Source organism: Pinus tabuliformis, chromosome 8 (genome assembly GCF_031772625.1).
Source record: "Pinus tabuliformis cultivar Carrire ecotype Pingquan chromosome 8, CPIR1, whole genome shotgun sequence".
NCBI lineage: Eukaryota > Viridiplantae > Streptophyta > Pinopsida > Pinales > Pinaceae > Pinus > Pinus tabuliformis.
Genome location: NC_142294.1, coordinates 1,340,255,693 through 1,340,279,452, shown reverse-complemented (window position 1 = coordinate 1,340,279,452; position 23,760 = coordinate 1,340,255,693). Strand labels below are relative to the sequence as shown.

The window sequence follows — 23,760 nt, the reverse complement described above, 5'->3', positions numbered from 1 at the left end:
ACTTTTCACTTATAATAATTTGTAAAAAGAGTACAATAACATTATATTTGTGTGCTTATTCATTCATCGCAGCTACTTCTCCATTCTATTGAATTGAACAACTTAATTTTAAATATAAAATGTTCTTTTGAACGAGGTTATTGTTAATAACTATTGGGGGAGTCACAAGATAAGATAATCTGCCTGGGCTGTTCATATCCGCAAATAATAATATTAGGAATAATATTTGCTGTTGTGGATTAAAAACTTTTAGAATAATATTTAGTCGAAGTCAAATTAAAATACGATTATACTTACATCCTTGCTAAGGGTGTCATAGTCAAACCTTAATGATAAAAAAGAGGGTACCTCGGATTCGATTCTAAATAAATAGACAAAGTGGATTAGGTTACTTTTTGTCGTTTTTAGGGGGCCAGTTACCTAAAGATGTACTCTTCTAATAAAAATAAACCTTTTATCATGGGGTCCCCTACAATGATGGATGCATATTTCGTACATAAAGGGACGATGGCATAAAAGTTCAATAAACCAAAAGCCAAGACATGTCTATCCCATAAAATAAATTTGTTCTATCTTTTAATGTTGGTTGCTGATAATATTTGGTAATATATTTAATAAATTTATGTAATTTAAGGTCACTTGAAGTGGCTGGTTGGTAAAGTCAGATTTGTACTTATTGTAAAGTCTTGTGTTCAAACCCAAGTGAGGGTGGTGACCACCTTGTTCTGAAGGGGCAACTCAATTGGTTAATCTGAGAAATGTGAAATCATTGAAATTCGAAAGATCTGGGTTCAAACCCTTATGTTGTGAACCGAGTTATGAGTAAGAGGACATATCGTAGCCTCTAAAGGTTTTAATCAAGTTCAAACCCCCTAGTTCTGAGGGAGAAGGACATATCATAACCCCCACTGGTAGTTACATGGGAGGTTGTTGGGTTCCTAGATTGACCTAGGTTCAAACCTCCTGGTGTGAATGGGGCTAGAGGAAGAGGACATCTCGTAGCCCCTAACTCATAATTCTCTGGCAAGTTGCTAACCCCCATGTTGTGAACCGGGCTATGGGTAGGAGGACATATCATAGCCTCTCAAAAGTTTTACTCAAGTTCAAACCCCCTAGTTCTGGGTAGGAGGACATATCATAGCCTCTCAAAAGTTTTACTCAAGTTCAAACCCCCTAGATATGAGGGAGGAGGACATATCATAACCCCACTGGTAGTTACATGAGAGGTTGTTGGGTTCTTAGAAAGACCTAGGTTCAAACCCCTTGGTGTGAACGGGGCTAGAGGAAGAGGACATCTCGTAGCCCCTAACTCATAATTATTGGCAAGTTGCTAAGTTCTTCTGGAATTCTCTTGAATACAAAAAAAAAGACAAATTTGTGTAATTGTTTAATGTTTATTATTAAAAACATTAAAAATATTTAATAACAAATTTAACTATAAATAGTATAAAATAAAAATATTATATATTAAAAATATTATATATAAATATATATAAATACATGTAAAAGCTCATTAAAAAAAAGTAACAAAGTTATTGACATGCCTGTAAGAAGGACTAGAAAGAATAAATAATTCTTGGTATTTGAATCGGAGAAACAAAAACACAATATTACCATAATAATGGTAAATTTCATAAAATAAATAAAAAACTCTAAATTATAAAAACTTACATTTATTTGGCTGATGGAGGTTTGGATTAAGTGTGAATGGGTGCTTACCTACCAAAAAAATCCCCGTGGGTGCTTACCTACCAAAAAAAATCTCCGTGGGTGCTTACCTACCAAAAAAAATCCCCGTGGATGCTTACCTACCAAAAAACAATTACATTTATTTAAAAAAAATAACAAGGTTGCATCTCTTAAAAGTTTTTTTTTAAGAAGCTAGATAAGAATGGGGTCAATCAAACGTGTTTGAAGTCAAATATCTAATATTTAGAATATAGATATTTAAATATATTAAATGCAAGAGTGTGTTGAAAGATGAATTTTATGAGTTAAACAAAATTATCATGAATTTTTTTTATTAATTAAAATAATAATAATAATAAATAAAAATATTTTAAATTAAATAAATGTATATTATTTATTATTTATTTTATTTTTTATTTAATTATATATATCTTTAATCTAAAAAATAAATTACCAAATTTTTTATATTATTTGTAAATGGAGATTTGAATTATATACCCATCATGTTATTGATAACAAAATTGATAACAACCCCATATACATATATATATATAGATCAATCCAAGCTAACAATGAATTATCTTATTTTATTTACTTAAAGTAAACTTAAATCTTAAAAAAAACCATTAAAAATTTATATATTTTATGTATATTTGAATAATATTATTGAAATAATTTAATAATTATAACAAGTTACCAGTCAGCTCTTTGATAAAATTTAAAAGAATTATAAGTTAGATGTAGATTTAATCTCTACATAATGGTAATCACAATTTAAAGACTAAGATTTATCTCAAAAGTATTAAAATGATTAATTAAAAAAGTTGTCATATGAATACAAGTTATGGTCTTTTTAGACATGTGGTATTTGAGGTCATAATATTGGCTCATTGTATTATAAGAATCTCCATACGAAAAAGGGCTTGAATATCTTAATTATATTTGATATAATGAAATCAAAATAACTTAAATTATCTAAAAATATAAAATTACATTCTTTAAAATGAAAATTAGTTAAATAATGAAAATTGATAATAAATAATAAATACAATATTTTAGATATCAGTGGATTAGTTACATTTGGTGGACGTTTCGAATCAACTAATGTTTGGTTCATCCTTGTCCTAAAACCAACTAATGTGGCTCATCCTTGTCCTAAGGATGAACCGCATTAATCCGAAAACTAATGTGGTTCATCCTTGTTCTAAGGATGAACCACATTAGTTGGTTCCAAATCTTTACGATGTGGTTAATCCTAAACACTGATATCTACATTATGGATCACAAAAGTCTTATATCTAACAAAATACAATATTATTTGTCTTACACACAAGATGATTAAATGATAACCGGCTTGGATCTTTTTTAACTTAGGTATCTATCAAGCTCTTAGAGAGATCAAATCTCATTTTTCACTATAAAAGAGGTTTCCACATCAAGAAAGAGATTTGAGAATTGATCTCTCTCAACTCTAAGTAGATCTGAAGTTAAGATTGATCCAAGATATTAAACATTACAACATCTCTTCTATACTAAGTTGGACTTTATCCAATAAAATTTAAAAAAACATCCAATAAAATTAAAAGAAAAAAACTATTTAAAAATTCATCCAATTAAATTATAATTTAAATTAATTAAAAAATGATTAACAATATAGATTAGTAAAAAAATCATTTTTCGAAATAATCATATTATTAAATTTTAATGGACATTTCAACCCAAATAATATAATTCATCTTCAAAATAACCCTGAAAAATATAACGAATGCAATTATATATGTATGTTGTTTACTATTTTAAAAGACAGACTTATTGACCTTGGTTGTGACTATGCTTTGGTCTTTCATAATGGGCTTAAAATATATTTACACACATAGTAGGAGAGTCGTAATCAAATGTAAGGTACGATTTGGAATATAAAGACAATGATAGATGGACAAAGTGGATCTGGTTATATGTAACCTTTCTTGTTTGTCATGTGATGGATCCAATTTAGCAGAGATGTAACTCATTTAATAAAAATATTTTTTATGTCAAGGTTCCCTTAAAATAATATACAGGTATTTATGGAATTTCTGATACAATTCCTACATACGGGAATTATTCACAAAGAGCAATATTAATATAGTCCTAGTTAAATGCACATGCACATAAATAACAAGTCCCAGGTATCACAGTCCAGTGCAGGTATCAGTCCACACAAAATTATGGTTTACAGTCTGAATTACAGTCTGAGTTTTTATCCTTACATAAGTTTAATATATCTGAATTTATTTAAGCTATATTGATCCACTCTGGGCAATCATTTCTCTTTATACACCTGATGTGCTGGTCAAGAAATGACCTCTGAGCAATATTAATACAGTCCTAGTTAAATGCACATGCACATAAATAACAAGTCCCAGGTATCACAGTCCAGTGCAGGTATCAGTCCACACAAAATTATGGTTTACAGTCTGAATTACAGTCTGAGTTTTTATCCTTACATACGTTATATATATCTGAATTTATTTAAGCTATATTGATCCACTCTGGGCAATCATTTCACTTTATACACCTGATGTGCTGGTCAAGAAATGACCTCTGAGCAATATTAATACAGTCCTAGTTAAATGCACATGCACATAAATAACAAGTCCCAGGTACCACAGTCCAGTGCAGGTATCAGTCCACACAAAATTATGGTTTACACTCTGAATTACAGTCTGAGTTTTTATCCACTCTGGGCAATCATTTCACTTTTTACACCTGATGTGCTGGTCAAGAAATGACCTCTGTACGCCAGTACCCCTGCCAGTGCCACTTTTAAGGGTACCCACCTCGCCGATGGATGAGGTCGCACCGACCCCCTGTTCCCTACCACTTTTAAGGGTACTGATCTCTGTTCTTTTAGTACCTGACATACACACACAGACTTTGGGCAAAATCAATGAATGGCTTGTTAATTTGTTTTACACGCATACACTGTAAAAATGAAAAATTTGTTATTTTAATTCCTGCAATTAAAAAGAGACTACTACCATATGTTCATTTCCTTTTTATTATGGCAATTGACTGCGATTCACCCACGATCTACGTGTTTTTCTTTTGAATTATGGCATTTGACTGTGATTCACCCATGATCCATGTTTTTTTTTTCTTTAAATTATGAGAATTGACTATAATTCACCCATGATCAAATTAGAGGGAAAAGACAAAAACTTGGAACATTGGCTCTAGATTTTAGCAAGAAAATTCGAAGACAAGCTCTGTACAGATTATAAATGCATGCATAACCATGGAATAAATCCTGCAAAGATGCATAATTTATTTATGGATTTTGCAATGTCCTCATCCCATTACTTCATTGAACATACAAGGAATATGTCTGTACAAATCGCAACCATAAGCCCAAATCATAATACCAGACGCTCTCTGTACAAACCCCAACCATAGCCCAAACCAGAATACCAGACGCTGTGTCTCCTGGGCAGAAGTCACTCGTTTAAAGCAAATCCATGCGTGGCTTCATGCTGCCTGTCGTGTTTACATGCAAACATCCTGAAATCTTCTACCTACAACTATGCAACATTGCAGTGCAAACTACTCGGATTAGAATCCGAATAGAATTTACCAGTTCTTCCGGATTTCGAAGGTGTAATTCATTTCCAGGTAGATTTATCGTCGTCGTCAACAAACTGAAAATAAACAAACAAAGAAATGTGTTAGATGATATTCAACTTTTTATAAGAAAAAACCTGAAGAAACAAAACGATGATCCTGAAATGGAAGTAAAGAAGCAGAGAAAATGATGATCTTGAACAGAAAGTAAAGAAACAGAGAAAATGATGATCTTGAACTGAATATACATAAACAAAACAAATCTGTTAGATGAGATTCCATTTATCATGCAGGAAAACTTCAAGAAGGAAAATGATGATCCTGATACCTTGGTTCTTGCCGCGTAAGAACCTCTTGCCAGAATTCCAGACGGTGTTGTCTCTTCGTCCATAACGTACGTATACGGTTCTTGTTGAGGACTGAATGTTCCCAGCATAACACGAGTGTTGTCCACTGAAAAAATTCACAGAAAAGAAACCGAAGTCCTTCAATCAGGCGCTTCATTCGACACACTATACATCTTGTGAGAGCACAAGCTCTGCGAAAAGATCTTACCTCTGACTCCGCTTTTCCACACGGTATTGATGTAAGTGAGGCCGGACACAATGTTATCGAGAACTGAGAAACAGAATTTCAGACTGTAACGGCTGCCTTCCTTGAGAGTAAACGAGGAAACCCTGGATTTAGAAGCAAATGGAATAGGGAGAATTAAGTCGGGCCGTTCTGGGGATAATATTGAAAGGCTCAGGATCTTCACATCCGGCTCCAGGCGTTCTGTAAATTGAAGAGATTTCAGTTATGGGAAAAAAATGTCAAATTCAAAGTCAAAAAGAACAAAGCAGAAGCAAAAGATTGCCCAATTTAAAGTCAAAGGAAAGAGAGCAGAAACATAGAAATTCTTTAAAGAAATGTTCATACCCCATATAAATTCTTTAAAGAAATGTTCATACCTCCTATGGACTCCATGTCCAGACTGCCAAGCAGTTGCTCTTTCCATCTGCGCAAGCTCTCGTCCTCCTGCCAAACCAGACAATATTTTTCTCGGTTAAGATTATTCAGAGTTCACAATGCCAAGAAAATAATTCTTGAATCGCCATTTTAGGAAAAGCATTATACCTTATCTTTCTCGAGCTGCTCCTTGAGAGGAAGAAGCGGTCCGAGGACATAATCCTCTCCAACTTTAGCACCGTCCTGCTCCTCCTCATCTGTCTCATAGTACGAAGACTTGTTGAACTGCCTCAACAATTTTTCATCGCTGTAATCATCTCCGGAAAGACCGGCCTCGCCCAGTTCCTCCACAATTTCCTTAACTTCACCCATTTCCGACTTAAAACCACTGTAAACCTCCGACTTCTCACGTCTCATGGAGCCCGTCAAAACAGACATTGTCGGCACCCACTAAATCTCTGCTTCTTTTACAAAAATTGAGGTAAAGAAGAACTACTGATGCTAAGAATAGGACAACAAGTTACAAATCTTCACAGACAAAACACAAGGCCATTACCTGGAACCAAAACTGAACAGACATTAACCTCCATAATCTTTTGACTTAAATTTCTTCACTAAACCCGGACCCTATACAACCCTGAATCCTGACTTTAATTCAGTTTCCTTCACAGTCAGCCCTTTGGGAATGGGAACTATAGCTATAACTATATATTATACTCGAATCTCCTCAGAGAATCGAGCTCTTAACCAAGAAGGAATCAAATCGCACCAGCAATGGGGTCTGTATCGCTACTATACAAATATATACCAAAATGCATAGACGTGGGTGCCTCTCAAACTAGTGCCACTGCTACAGTGGGTCAGCCTCGCTTAAAAACAAAGCCTAAAAACAAAACGAAGATGCCTGGAAATCACAATTAAACCTCTCCCACACATGCAGCATTTCCCAAGTCCTACGCTCCCTTTAATATCTCCTCTTATCCCCAATAAAAAAATTTAAAATCTCTCTCTGCCCGTGAAAATTACAGCTTTCCAGATAATATACGGAACAAGCAGGTAAAGTATTCGATTCTTTCACCTCTCAGCGAGCTCAGGTGGGCCCTTGTCGTTTGCATGCAGACTAAACAGTCCCAGCCACACAGTTCCGTAAATACTGCCATAACTGATCTTCAGTCTTCATCTTTTTTCCGTTCCCTTCACGGCGTTTACTCCCAGCGTGTAATAACGGGCACTCAGATGGCCCTGGCCAGTGGCCCCTTCCTTACTCTTTGTTCAACTGATTTAATGACACAGGAAATGTAAGTTGCATTAACTAATTAGGATTTCTGGCGCGGTGTTCAGAGTTGGTATGTGAGTTGACCCCCGGCATGGCGTGCTGCCCGTGCGTCTACGGCATCGTTACGGCGTATCGTGATTACCAGAAGACCAGGGAATTGCGATTAAAACAGAGCGTAAATTGATCTTTGATCTGCCGCCAATTCACGAGAAGAAACCGCTATTCACAGGCCTCTCGCTTCTGCTACTGTAACCGACAGTGAACAGTTAAAATTCTTGACAACCTTTTCAAAAGGGTAGTACCTGTCAGAGTAATGTCCATTATCTAATTAATTGATCTTTGTTTAGCTCACGTCCGCCATGGATATGATTAGGTAAGCAGGACCACCCTGAGCATCCGTGATAGACGGTGGTGGGCTTCACAACTTGGAGCCAGCAATGCGAGATACCACATGATTGGGTTTCTTGACATTCTTCTTCAACTTCTGGTTGGTGGGCGGCATTGGAGGCCATGTCTACACTGCCACTGCCATAATATTTAATCTCTGCGACATATCTAATTGGCAATCAGCTCTAATCTGTTCGTTTATTTAAGGCAAAATGACCATTTGACGCCATCTTCCGTCAAATTCAACCAGCTGTCATGAGAACGTGATTAATCCATTTTGATACCGTCTGCCGTCAAATTCAACCAGCTGTCATGAGAACGTGATTAATACATTTTGACACCATCTGCCGTCAAATTCAACCAGCTGCCATGAGAACGTGAATATATCAATATTTATACAAAACATTTTGTTTAGTCAAATTGATGTCACTTGACCTTAGGAGTTTACCGACTTACTCAAGTATTAACCATGGTAAAGACAACCTCAACATAAAGTCAACAATCAAAGCGTAGTGAATCTCGTGTAAGGTAGAATTTCACATTTGAAAAGGTTTCACCTAGTGTGTGTCACTACATGGTGGACCATACAATAAACTTTTGACTTGCAATAAATGTTAGGAGGCCACCACATAGAAATTTCAATTGTGCACCAACTTTTCCATGTAACTTTCACCACCTCAAAACTTGCTTTTCATGATATATGTCTCCCTGCATGATTATGAAGGTTGTTGAACTTTATGATGTTTTTGTTTTATTGTTTACTTTTTAGTTAGAGTTATTTTATTAATTAAAATGAATGAGTGGTATAAATGTTATAGTTATCACTGATGATTTGGTTTTTCAATTTGTTTTTACGATGAATCATATTTGTTGGTTCAAAACAAATGAAATATGATGTGATTTTTGTTAAAAAAATTCTCAATAAACTTGATATGGATCACAGAAGCCTAAATTCAACACTTATCAAATTATTTATAACAATTTTAAAATAATAAATGTTTAAAAATTTTAAATAGATGGTGATTAGATGTTTTATTAAGACACTCTTTGATATAAAGTTATTAGTTTAATTTTAACTCATTAAAATAATATATTAAATAAGATGAAAATATAATCTAACCAAACTTTATATATATATATATATATATATATATATATTAAAAAATATTATATTGTAATTTAAATATTTTATTAAAAAATTACAATTTTTCTAATATATAAATTTATTAAATTCATTTAAAAAAATAATATAATTTATATATAAATATAATAAATAAAAATAAAACTATAATCAAATTTAGGAAAACAATATCCAAAAACGAAGATGCGTATTAAAAACGATCTTCGGAAACGGAGTCACATCATGTCATAGATATTCTAGAGAGAATGAGAATAATTTCCAGAGATATAAATAACTTTAAGAGGGGAGTTGTTAAATGTGTTGTTTCTTTTAATATTTATTTCTTAATTTAATAAGAAAGAGAATATCAAAACAGAGTGTATTTATATAATAATATTTAATTAAAATTTAATAATTATATAGTTTTGGTGAGTTTAATGGTTTAAAGTATATTTTTTTTAATGAGATTATAAATTTTAATATATATATCTTCTCAATTTTAAAAATTAAATTGTTAAATAAAATATTATAGAAAAAACTATTTTACTCTAACTTTATATATATATATATATATATATATATAATTTTTATTAACACTTCTAAACATGTATAAACATATAACACTCCATAAAAAATACATTAAAAAAAAAGGGTTTAATACCCTTAGATATAACTTCACTCTCCTGCAACATTTATTATTCTCTAATAAGTCATTAAAACCAAGGACTTTATCAAATTTCAAAGAACCATGGATAAAAAAAGAAAATATAAGACTGCACAGTCATTAAAACCAAGCCCTTTATCCAATCTTAAACAACCAAAGTTAAAAAAATATAAAAATGGGCAGAGTCAATCGCTTTCCTTACATTTGATTTTAACCAAGAACTAATTGCCTTTAATAATAAAGCATTTTATATTCTTTTAACATGGATTTGGTTAATCTTTTGTTGAGATTATGCAAGGCCTCTACTTATACAGCTAACCAACCAAAAGAAGAAAAAGAGGGACACCAAAGTCAAATACTTGTATAGCAGATCTTCCTAGCCTTCTCCCCAATCACCTTGCCACTCACATATTGAAATATTCCCTTAGAATTTACTTGGCATTTGAAAAGAAAAAGTAATATAATTATACAGAATATTTTGTTTACTTTTAAAATAATTTCAAAGTGAGATCATTGAACTAGTCTAGTTTATGTATTTTAAATTAAGGTTAATATGTGAAAATGAGAGATAATAATTTATGTTTTTTTTTATTTGTTAGTATATAAATGTAAATATGTTTATTTCATTTTTTTAAGAAAATGTTCAAAGTTAATTATAAAATTATATTTAATTAAGTATAATGAATAATATTTTATTTTGATAAAAAAATCAGATTAATTACATTATGAATTTTGGGTCGACGTTTCAAACTATCTAATATGGTTCATCTTCAAGACAAATGAATAATAATTTATAGTTTATGGATTTTATATTTTGGTACTAGCATATATTTATTTTTTGGAAGTATTATGATGTGACTGATTTTTATGCTTTCACTATGCATGACTTGTTTATTGATAATAATGACACATTTTATTTTTCATATGAAGATTATTTTGTATGGAATTACTAAATTCCTTTGAGTCGTCCTACCTTTACCAAAATGTATGATGTCCCTGGCATATTTAGTACTTAGGTAAGGTCTCTTGTTTCCTCCTTTCTTGCCTTTGGCATTCACTTGTTGGTTTGACTTTGCTAGACCCTTTAAGACACCAAATTGGGATGCTTTTTCCATTGGTTGGGATTTGACTTAGGGATTTTTGCTCCTTATCTAACCTACATTTAATTGGAGCAATTCACTTTAGGCCTTTAATGACCCAAATCCATTTGGGTATTCTAAACATAGGGTCCAAAGTGTCAATCCTTCCTTGCCCCTTTCCTTAATTCTTGGTGCCAAGTAAACAACAACTTCCTTAGGCTATACCATGATAATAAGTGATGACCCGTCAAATAGGGTGTGCATTTGAAAGGAATTATTGGTGGTAGGGCTCAAACATATGGTTCATAGTTCATGGTACACTTTCAATGGATGAAATACTTTTCATAGTGGCTAACATGGAATTCATTGACTCCTTGAAGTCATCTCCTAACATTTTTGTATCCCTCTCCTGCTCTTTGTAAGGCCTCTTGAACTATTCAATCTCTCTTTCTATATCTCATACGAACATTTGGAGACCCCATTGATTCCCATGTGGAATCATACAGTACAAAGTAAATATTAATCATGTGAAATATTTAAATTGTTTGACCCACATGGTATCCTTTCCAATATGTTACTTTGAGATAGATGAAACTAATATGAATGAGGAGTTTCCCTAGAAAAGAGTCTTTCAATCTTGCGTCACATGTTAGATTTCTCTCAACCTGAATCTCATGCAAACACTAAATTATTTCCCCTATCCTATGATATACCAAGTTTACTATGAATAAATTCCCTCTCTTAGCCCCCCTTAAGTTGAAGAAGGAAATGTAATGTTGGTGAATGAAAACATTAACATATATGTTAGTACGCAAGAATATCTAAAATATCTTCTCTTCAATTCTTCCCTTTTTCATGTGGAGATTAGTAACTTCTCTTCCCTTCATTTAGTACATGTATTCATTTTCTTAGAATTACATATATTTGGAATATATTTACCCTTGATAGTGATTCATAATATAGTAGCCTATGTTGATGTTCAATGTATGCACCATTGCCAACTTTACATCCCAAAACAATTGATCTTGTTAAAAATAGATATTTGCAAGATCCTCAATGTGGGGTTTAATTACACTATCAATTACCTTGAATGGGTGTTTAATATGATTTTCATCCCCAAATAACAAAGGCCATCTCACAGCCCACGGGGTTTTGGATTGACGGTGAATGGGTGCCTTGTTAAGGCACTCCTTGCGATAGGTCATCGATTCAAATAACCCGTGCGTACTTAGGTTAGTCTTAACATAGAAAAAAAAAAACAAAGGCCATCTCACATTTGTATCTACTTCTTGTTGGAATTATGGCTAATGTGTTGTTCTTGATGGAAACCTATTTATAAAGATGTCAAAATTGTGATAACAAGATGTTTATGCATAGTGATACAAATGCCAAAGATAGTATGAATAGAGAAAGGACAGTTCAGTGACAGATGGATGGTAAATGCAAAGTTTAATAATGTATAGGTGGATCCTGTGAAGCAAGGTCACATACAAATGCAGGTATTGAGAAGCAAAGTCATGTACATAATCTGCACCATGGTAATTTGAATACCAGGGGTATTTACCATGGTATTGGCCCATAGTAATGGTTGTGTCAATGATTATTTTGTCCCATCAAAGAATACTGACGAATTTAATAAGGGATTGGCCTAAGATATCGGCTAAGGAAAAACCTATATAAGGAGATGAAGATCAAAGTGTTAGGTGTGCAAAATATGATGAATTGTGTATGAATGATTTGATCTGAAACAGGTGTGCACCAAGGAACATGGAGATGGATCAAATATGATAGATTTGAAATGAATACATATTTCTTAATTTGTGTATGTTTTTATGTAACAACCCAAAATAAATATCTAATTAACTTATTAACATTAACTTAAACCAGAGTGGCCCTTACCTAGCCAAATAAACATGTAATTAATTAACTAAATTCAAACTATGAATAGTGCTTACCTGTGCTTACCTATGGTAGAAGTAGGCTTACCGCAACAAGGTTTTGGGGACGACTCTCCACCCAACCGTAGGCTCAATTGCGCAAGGATTTGCTACAACTGGCCACCCCCAAGCCCTCAATCAACGTACTACTGCTAGTGACTCCTAAGTCATAGAACACAATTCTCCCAAGAGAATGAAAGATAGAATCTCAAAATGATGGAATGCAGGAATGCCTCTCATCTTCCTCACCATCTATTAAATAGAACAACATTGGAAGGGGAACCACATGCACACACTCCATGTGTCTACATGCAACTTTCTTTTGATTTTTAGTTTTCTTGTTTTATTTCTTTACTTTTCTTTTGATTTTTAGTTTTCTTGTTTTATTTCCTTCTTTTTGATAGTTTTCTTGTTTTATTTCTATTTATTCTTATTTAGAGTTTTAGTATGGTTATTACTATTTTATTTTTATTTATTTTCTTTGTATATATTTTTAATATGATTTATTATTTAACATTATGATTTATTATTATTTATTATTTCTATTATTATTTATTATTTTTATTATTATTTATTATTTATTATTATATTATTATTTATTATTTATTATTAAGGGGAGGGATATTACATACTCTCCCACTTTAAGGAACTTCGTCCCGAAGTTAAGTTGAATTATTTATTATTTATTATTTATTATTTAATTTACTTCATGTTTCCAACACCCTCTGCTAAACTAGTATAACCAGTAGGCATCGAAAGTCCCCAACACCCTGGGAAATCTCAAGGAATCTCTGTCCTTTTTCCCACTTTCGGCACCAGGCTAAGCCTGACCCAGTCTGTATCCTAGTCCAAGGCTGGCCCCAAGGCTCACGCTTGACTCAGACCTCATCTGCCCCAAGGCAGGCATCCGGTCCGGTACTCAATGACCCCAGGCATCTCGCAAGGCTGGCCCACTCCCTCCACAACTACTAAGGTGCACAGCCCCAGCCATTGAAGTACTTTACATCCCTTCTAGACTTTGGCATCCCAATCCAATAACAGGAACCTAGCCTAGAACATCAGGCACTTGGCCTCCTCAAGATGGTCTCATAGCTCTTCAAGAGCTATCCATCAAGAGCTATACACAAGACAAAGGAACCACTGGCATATGTAGTGTTGATTGAGTTTTGTCCCCAGCTCATATGGTGTTACGTATTCTCCCTCGTGTGTATGGGCTCGCACGAGATCATCAAATAAACCGGCCCTCTCGGCCCATTTGTGGAGTCCTATGAATCATCACATCTCAACATGCATCTAATGCATTAACCATACCATCATAGTATCATAGGAAATAATCCACATGCCAACTCTTGCATGTCACCATGAGAACGTTCATCTTTGTTAAGCGCAACATTATGACTAATAACGAACTTCATGCTCATGCATATCATAAATTTGTACACAATTATCGCATACTTCACCTTATGAATACCCTCGTAAGTTAAATCATCAACGTATTTGCATCAAAGACATATCATAACTTCACGTAAATGAATCACATGCCAATAAACCTCATAGCATCATAACTCTTATGCCACATCATGTGCATCGTTATCCTCCTACCATGATATCATTAAACATTGTCAATATGTTTTCATCAAGTTATCAATTGCTTTTCAATAATCAGTTCGACTTCTTTCTACTAGGTAGTTGACCATTTACACCAATGGTATAATCATCTAAGTACATCGTTAAATTTCATATGAGTCTCATCATCTTGAGTCTTAATCTCTCGTCATATATTCTTCCTTCCCCAAGGAAATTTTGGTGAAATTCATTGTTTAAGATATTACTAGTGATACCATCTTTATTTAAATCATCTATCTCAAAATTAAAATCCTTTGATTTTACATCCATTTACCCTTTGGCTTACTGATTCCAATACCATTGTAAACATTTTTTTCATCATGATTTAATTTTATATCATGCTTAATTTACTTGCACGAGGATTTGTTGATCCATGTTGACTTATTTAACAATTAGCACTTCATCCACAGAAATATTTTCTTATCTCATCGAGTTCATAAAGTTCGTAGCTCAATACGACTTGATTGCTTTATCATAAATTCAATTTCCTCAAGTTGGGCAAAAGACTCTTTCTTATTAAATAGTATCATTATTTTAAATTTTGAAATAGTTGGAAACACTACTACCATCATTGTCCATTTAACTGTGAGGTGTTATGTGGAAACAACCTCTTTTAACTTTATGGGAAGTCCTACTCATGAAACGATGAGTAAAAATTAGTCAAGTACAACCTCTATTAATTGACTTTCACTTCTTTTGTCACTATGTACACAATCCTTCTCAAGGTATCCTTATAAAATTTCTAGCAACATTCCTTCCTATCTTCCTTGTTTATTATCACTTGGTCATCATGGAACTTCACACCTTCACATTTTTAAAATATGTAGATCATCATTATGACCATTACCCATCATGTTTCTCGCTCCACTCATCAATACATTTCTTCTTGATATAACATCCCTTCATTTCCTCCTACCAGATATTATTATATATTTTTCTCCTAGTCTTCCATGTCTATTAGCTTAAAATGTCTATTAGCTTAAAATGGGAATTTCTTTGCTTTATTCTGTTTTGACTTCAATTTCTCACCTCCAGTCATTATAGTTTCTTTTCTTCCTCTTTTAAACATAGCACCGATACACCTTGGAAATGTTGTTACTATTTCCCAACTTGGGTAATCCTTGATAAATAAGTTCATTAAGATGGCTACCAAATGTAATCCTGTTTTAAGACATCCACCTAATAAAATTGCTTGATCCTTCATCTTGTTATCCATAATTTATTCATATAGTTAGTCACCTATGGAAAACTTACAATGCGGCTCTCCCATTGTTATAGATGTTGTTATGCACACAACTTATCTTCTCCAATCATTCTATTTTATCATACCTTCCAGGTTCCTTAAAATGACCTTCATTATTACCATGATTTTTCAACTTCCCTGGTTGATTGCCAATATTTTCTTCCTTAGATAGACCTTATAGTGATACCTTTAGAGTACCAAGTGATGATTATACCAAACTCTTTCATTATGTTCTAAAATAGGTTGTCTCTTCTTACTGATTTCTTACTCTTGTTGTGATACTTCTTCGCTACCACCGTAATTATCTGATCCAAGTTAGCCATAATCACATGAATTATCATTAGTTATCATCCCAAAAATTTGCAAGTTTCTCCTTTCCATTTCGCTTAGACAACTTTGACCATTATATGCAATTAACCTTGAATCACGAACCTCATGTAACATTATACTCAACTTCTGAACTTTAATCCAAATTTATACGATTTGCCACTGAGACTAAAAGATACCCTCCTATGGTTTATATATATACTACAAAACCCAACTGATTCACTCAAGAATGAAGGGAACTTCAATGGTAGCTTGATGATGTTTAGTAAATGAGAAGATACATGTAATCTGAATGGCAATTTCATTGCAAAAGTAAATTTATTAGAAGATCATATTGAGAGAGTTGTGTTCTTGCAATAATATACCCAAGAAATTCCAAGCAACTGCTATCGCTAAAGGAAATGAGAACAACAATCCAACCCAATTAGTGAATAGTATGATCAACATTCAAGGAATGTTATCTCTATGTTTTTAGATCAAATTTGAAGAGTAAAATAATGAACAGATTGCTAGTGAACAATGATCATCTAAAGGTACTAAAATATCAGAGTTTATCCATTGTAAATTGGAACAGATTTCACTATTTTAGAGCACTTTAATTGGTGACAAATTTCAACTTCAATTATCCAAATACTTAAAAAACTGTGTTGTAAAATGAACTAGTGGTGAGTGGTTACACCAGCATTAAGATTTGTTACAAAAAACATGCCAGCAATTATACATCGTTAATTATGGGTAGATTATCACCATCCAAGATTACAAGATTATATATTGTTTCCAATCAATGAGTCATAACAAAACTATATACTTTTAAGTAGGTGAGTCATTTAGAATTTCGCTTTGTTATATGGTTGTAATGGAGAGAACCGTTGTAGTTTATTATAGAACTTTTTATGTCTAGAAAATGATAAAAGGACAATCAACTCAAGAAAATGAGATAGTGGTTTTACCATGTAATGAGATTCTAATGCGAACATAGAACCAAAGAATCTACTGTCTATAATGGTGCATGAGAAAACCAACGAGGAATTAATGAATGCACCAAATTTTAAGTTATACCAACGTTATTCTGCTGTTCAAGAATCTGATTGTTGTAGCTTATTGCCAAGGATATATCAGTCCTTAGATACCAAATTGGATAGCAAAACTGCAATGTGATGTGAGTCACTAGATGATCCAATCAATCCACTAATCCACTTTTCAAATGATCACTGAATGCAAGATAAGGAGTACAAATAAATTATAATAATATAAATATTAAATAATAAATGTTAAATAATAAATGATATTTAAAAACATACAAGAAAATAAATAAAAATAATAAATCATAAATGTTAAATAATAAATGATATTTAAAAATATACAAGAAAATAAATAAAATTAATAAAAATAAAAATAGTAATAACTATACTAAAGCTCTAAATAAGAATAAATAGAAATAAAAAAATAAAAACAATAAAAAAATCAGTAAAGCTATCAAAAAGAAGAAAATAAAACAAGAAAGCTAAAAATCAAAAGAAAAGTAAAAAAATAAAACAAGAAAGCTAAAAATCAAAGTCGCATGTAGACACATGGAGTGTGTGCATGTGGTTCCCATCCAATGTTTGCTCTATTTATTAGATGGTGAGGAGGATGGGAGGCATTCCATCTTTCCAAGATTCTATCTTTCATTCTCTTGGGAGAATGGTGTTCTAAGACATAGGAGTCACTGGCAGTAGTACGTTAATTGAGGGCTCGGGGGTGGCCAGTTGTAGCAAATCCTTGCACAATTGAGCCTACGGTTGGGTGGAGAGTCGTCCCCAAAACCTGGTTGCGGTAAGCCTACTTCTACCATAGGTAAGCACAGGTAAGCACTATTCATAGTTTGAATTTAGTTAATTAATTACATGATTGTTTGGCTAGGTAAGTGCCACTTTGATTTAAATTTAATGTTAATAAGTTAATTAGATATTTATGAGTAAGAAATAAATAATAAATAATAAAATAATAATTAATGCAAAAATAATAATTAAGAATAATAAATAAATCACTTAATAATAAATAAAAATAATAAAGATAATAAATCATAAATGTTAAATAATAAATGATATTAAAAATATATACAAGAAAATAAATGAAAATAATAATAACCATATTAAAACTCTAAATAAGAATAAATAGAAATAAAACAAGAAAACTATCAAAAAGAAGGAAATAAAACAAGAAAGCTAAAAATCAAAAGAAAAGTAAAGAAATAAAACAAGAAAGTTAAAAATCAAAAGAAAGTTGCATGTAAACACATGGAGTGTGTGCATGTGGTTCCCCTTCCAATGTTGTTTTATTTAATAGATGGTGAGGAAGGTGAGAGACATTCCTGCATTCCATCATTCCGAGATTCTATCTTTCATTCTCTTGGGAGAATGGTGTTTTAAGGCTTAGGAGTCACTGGTAATAGTACATTGATTGAGGGCTTGGGGGTGGCCAATTGTAGCAAGACTTTGCACAATTGAGCCTACGGTTGGGTAGAGAGTCGTCCCAAAAACCTTGTTGCGGTAAGCCTACTTCTACCACAGGTAAATAGGTAAGCACTATTCATTAAATTTGAATTTAGTTAATTAATTACATGTTTATTTGGCTAGGTAAGTGCCACTCTTATTTAAATTTAATGTTAATAAGTTAATTAGATATTTATTTTGGGCTGTTACATATGGTATCAGAGCAGGTTTAACTCTGAGGGCCTATAGACATTTTAATAGAAAAATTCAATCTAAATGATTTATCGATTTATTTTGGGGAAGCCGTTAACATTTATGGGCAAAAATCTCTACAGTATTTGAACTCGATTTTGAGAAAATTAGAATCTATAATTTAGTTTGCGAGGCTGTTATTCACTTTATATAGTCGGTAATTTTCATCGTTGAGCTTTGACCTCTGTAATTTTTATCGTTGAGCTTTCACCTCAATTGCTTTGATTGTTTCTTTTATTTAGGGGAAAATCAAATTTTTTGGAGAAAGGTTATCGCTTTAATTTTTATAAAATCAGTGTAAAGAATTTTTTTTTTGATAAATGTTGAGGGGTTATAGATTATATGAAATTTCACCGTTTAGACAGATAAGTGATATTGCAGCTCGTTTTCATGTGGCCATGAACTAGTTTCTAATAACGCTACAGGAACACATTTTTACCTCTTACTTTATAGAGCGGTTTCAGGATTTCAAAATTTCGCTTTTACTATATTGTTCTCATATAATCCCATGTGATCTTGCCATGCAAGTTTATCACTGATTTCGATTCGGCCAATCACTGGTGCGAGGACAAAGGTAAAAATGATTTCCTTAATAAGCGAGACTCTATGATTTTCTATTTGAATAATCTGAAAAGTAGTAAGTTTTCAATAATTTAACTCGGCAAGTAGTTACTACGTTTTTCTCTGTATGCTTCTTTTGAACATATGTCATTTTTTTTATATGAGTACCAATCTTTGGTTATTTATAAACTCATAAATGTCGACTCCTTGATATTGGGGTTTGTGACATCCATCATATTATGTAGATTTGATCTTTATTAACAAATGAAATGCACAGACTTTAGAAGTCAGATGACGTTTCGGCATCCATATTCTCGTCCAGTTTCTGATCCAGCTCCCATGTGTTACCTTCACCGCTCGCCATAGCTGCAATAACCTCCCTCGTCAAACCAGTAGTATCTTGTTCCGCTATGGCTTTCTAATTTGCATGCCTTTGCCTTAGCAAAAACGTTTTAGCTTTTTCTTTGCGTTAGAAGAAAAGATCTTCAGGTACTTGTTGCTGCTTTGCCAAAATTACAGTATTGGATACATTTCCTGTACAATTTGCATAATGTAGACGGTGAAGATATCTTTTGACTTATGCTGATGAGTCTAGTTGTTGTTTAATACACAGAGTCTTTTGTCTCCCTGATAGCCAAAGAAGCCTCAATTTCTGTGGATGGATTATAAGGACACAAGAGTCTGGTTAAACTATTGGGAGATCAATGAGAATGATGCTTTGCAAAACATAAATAACATTAAAGATATTGTTACTTCTAAGTTCAAATAAAAATTGTGGTGTGAGAAAGATTTAGCGTCTAAAAGAAAATTAAGTTATTATAAGAAGGTCATCAACCCCACCCTTGAAGATCAAAAGTATCTCTCTATTCTAACTAGCTCAAAAAAGAAAATTAATATAGCAAAGATCAGAACGAATTCTCATGAGCTCCATAGTGAAACTGGCCGCTGGGTAGTTCCTAAAACGCCATGGATGGAAAGGATCTGCCATATTTGTGAGAATAGGAGCATTGAGGATGAAAACCACTTCCTCTTAGAGTGCCCTGCATACAACCACATTAGATCTCAATTTCACAACCTTTGTTACAATACTGACCTTCCTAGCCTTCTACAATGCCAAAATTATAGTGAACTCGGGAGGCTTCTCTCTAAGCTTTTTGAGCATAGGAATAAAATCTTAAATCAAAATAAATAATTTGTCTTTTTAGGTCCGATAGATCATTATTTGGTCTCAACAGACGTTAACCATCATCATCATCATAAATTAATGAAGAGAAACCTATTCGACTATAAATTCAAGCACTATGCTCAAATTAGCCAAGCTTATTGTCAATTTCTTTACAAAAAAAAAAAAAAAATCAATCGGGCACGATACTCATGGATAAATTGGAATGTTATGTTGAAAGCTACCATAATTTTTTTTCATTATTTAAGCTGGCCATTCTTGCTGCCTCTAATTTGATTTATTATAATACATTCGCCTTGAATTTTCTCTATATTTAAAAGAAAAAGCAATGCTTTGAGTATTGTTTTCGCTCAGTGTACTTCCCTCTTCCTCTATTTTTAGCCCCTTCTCGGTTTTTTTGTAAAGTGCTCTCACCTAAGCCGTGTCATGCTCGGTCCAAATTTCGTCGGGTGAGAGACATAAGAAGAGAAGAAACTTCACAACGGCTCTTGGCGAAGCCAAACCTAATATCTACAACAATCCACCGCCATTGCCAGGACTCTCGATTTTTGTGGCTTGAAGAGATTAATTTCTAATTTTTTAGGCATGTCAACCATTTATTTCTCAAAGATTAAAAAAAAAGAAAAAAAAATTGATTATCTCTCTTTTAGAACGACAATGAAGAAATCTGCAAGGACACCAGTCACGTGTTAATTATGAAACCGAATGTTTCCTCGTTCTCTGAACATTTTATTTGTATCAGCACTACTGTATTTTCTGGTTGCTGTAAAAAGTAATTTTTATAATTGTATTGATGGGTGTTCAGGTTGGCTCTTGGTAAGAGAGCGCCCAGAATGCCTTTATTTTCTTTACAATTTGTCTTATTTATAAATTATTTCAAGTTCAACGAGGATTGAAAGTCACAAGTCATAAGTGGATTAGTTAAGCATAAAAGAGAAATTTGATAAGTTATTTTTGGAATATTCTATATATATTAATTAATTGACAAATTATATTTAAGATTGTGAACCTATGAATATTGATTATAAGTGAAGATTTTTAAGAGCACTTTCTATTAAGGCATTAGAGTTAGTGTTCTAACATTTTCATCTAATTGTCATTTCCTTTACTTGCTTTATTGATTATAAGTGAAGTGGTATTTCTTTTTTTGAAGCATCTTGTTTTGAGAGATGAGGGTTTGACATTGAGAGAACCAGGTGACAGTTGAGAGAGAACTCTGTGTGAGCTAAGACAAAGCCAGATTATCTTCCACCCCTTTATTGGCAAGGAGGTCCGCTAATCTATTTGCATTCCTTCTGATATGAACGAAAATAATTGCTCGCCTTTCTGCAATGATTGCTGCTAGTTGTTAAACACCGTGGTCCAAGCGCCAACAACTTTTGCATTTGTGAGCTGAAGAGCCACCAAGTATGCAATTGGCTATTTGAGTGGGTGGAGATTATGTGATCGGGCTATTATTATTCCTTGCATGAGAAAATGGTACTATTGACTGTGTAAATGGTACTATTGACCTTATAGTGTGTGCAGATTTCTCGACATTGTTGTCGAAAGGAACAATGGAATTTGCAGGAACACGCATAGCCATGGCCACAAGCTTATAATCTTATGTCTTATGCAGGCAATTTTATGTCTTATCCGGGAAATTAATATGGCTAAATGTATTGTAATTTAAGGGATGGTGTTGCCTTCACGGGTGCGCTTGCAGGCAGGCCATATAATTAATAAAATGATTTTATTTTGTGTTGGGGAGGGATAACCTTCCCAGTCATCCGATCCGGTTTTGGGTCGGGTGGTGGTGTCTCTTCTTTATGGTGTGGAATATTTCTTTGGTTATTTGATATCTTAAATTTCCTTAGAGTAATCATTTAATAGCCATAAGAATCTCAAGATACATTCAATAAATTTGTTTGAATGATTTATTTTGTTAAAAGCAATCCATTTAATTCTTCTAACATAAGTTATGATTGCTTAAACAGATACTCACAATATTTCACTCTACAACACATAATTTCAATTTATCCTAGCACATAAGGTTATGAATCTGTAGACTTAATATTGGTGTGACATATCATTTCAAAATTCATGGTGAATTTTCTTTCAGAATTCAAGTACCTTCTTAAAACAATACTGCCACTAATATTCTTAAGCTTTACTCATTGGAATTTTGATTTTATGTTGAGACAATTCTCTAAGTTTTAATACTACAAAATTAGTAATTATTGATAATTTGCATGATCAATCACACAGTTTCAAATTTGGCAATGGTCTGATTGCATGCCGTGCAGTAGGGGAAAAATATACAAAACAGTATATTGAAATGAATCAAGAATCTTCAAAACTTTGTTCAATAAATTTCGAATGTTTAATACATATCTGGTTAAAAATTCACTGCATAATTATCACAACAATAAGATAAGTATTTTGGCTCTTATTTTATGCTTCTTCAGTGATGATTGATTACAGTGTTTGGCTATCATTGCATTCATATGTGGGTGACTTGATTTCACTGTTAGAAATCTGATATTTTTAGAGGTTATAGGTCATTTTATTGACATTACCGTGATATATTACCTTTGCATTTGGCACTAAGCTTGAATCTAGATCATTAGTACTCTTTATCTTGCATTCAGTGATCATTTGAAAATTGAATTAATGGATTGATTGGATCATCTAGTGACTCACATCACATTTCAGTTTTGCTTTAATTAGCTATCCAATTTGGTATCTAAGGACTGATATATTCTTGGCAATAAGCTACAATAATCGGATTCTTGACAGCAGAATAACATCGGTATAACTTAAAGTTTGGTGCATTCATTAGTTCCTCATTGGTTTTCTCATGCATCATTATAGACAGCAGATTCTTTGGTTCTTTGTTTGCATTAGAATCTCATTACATGGTAAAACCACTATCTCATTTTCTTGAGTTGATTGTGCTTGCATCCTCTTATCATTTTCTAAACATAAAAAGTGCTATAATCAACTACAACGGTTCTCTCCATTACAACCATATAACCAAAGCGAAATTCTAAATGACTCACCTAATTAAAAGAATATAGTTTTGTTATGACTCATTGATTCATTGGAAAAGTATATAATCTTGTAGTCTTGGATGGTGATAATCTACCCATAATTGACGATGTATAATTCTCTGAAAGATTGCACTATTGATATGGTATACTGGCATGTTTTTTGTAACAAATCTGTAATGTTGGTGTAACTACTCACCACTAGTTCATTTTCCTCCTTAGTATGAAGTATGGGGTAGAGGTACTATGGGATTTCCTCCTACCAGATATTTATTATTTTTATTATTTATTATTTATTATTAAGGGGAGGGATATTACATACTCTCCCACTTTAAGGAACTTCGTCCCGAAGTTAAATTTATATT

The 23,760-nt window shown here is 32.8% G+C and overlaps 1 pseudogene across 1 annotated transcript; it reads right to left on the bottom strand.

The window, feature by feature from the left end:
• Positions 1-4,940: 4,940 nt before the first annotated feature.
• LOC149240428 (rho GDP-dissociation inhibitor 1-like) lies at positions 4,941-7,679 on the bottom strand (annotated as a pseudogene). The gene is made up of 5 exons (XR_016246531.1): positions 6,406-7,679; positions 6,240-6,306; positions 5,845-6,063; positions 5,618-5,742; positions 4,941-5,366 (listed from the first exon to the last, which is right to left on the bottom strand). The product of XR_016246531.1 is annotated as a rho GDP-dissociation inhibitor 1-like (transcript).
• Between the last annotated feature and the right edge of the window lie 16,081 nt (positions 7,680-23,760).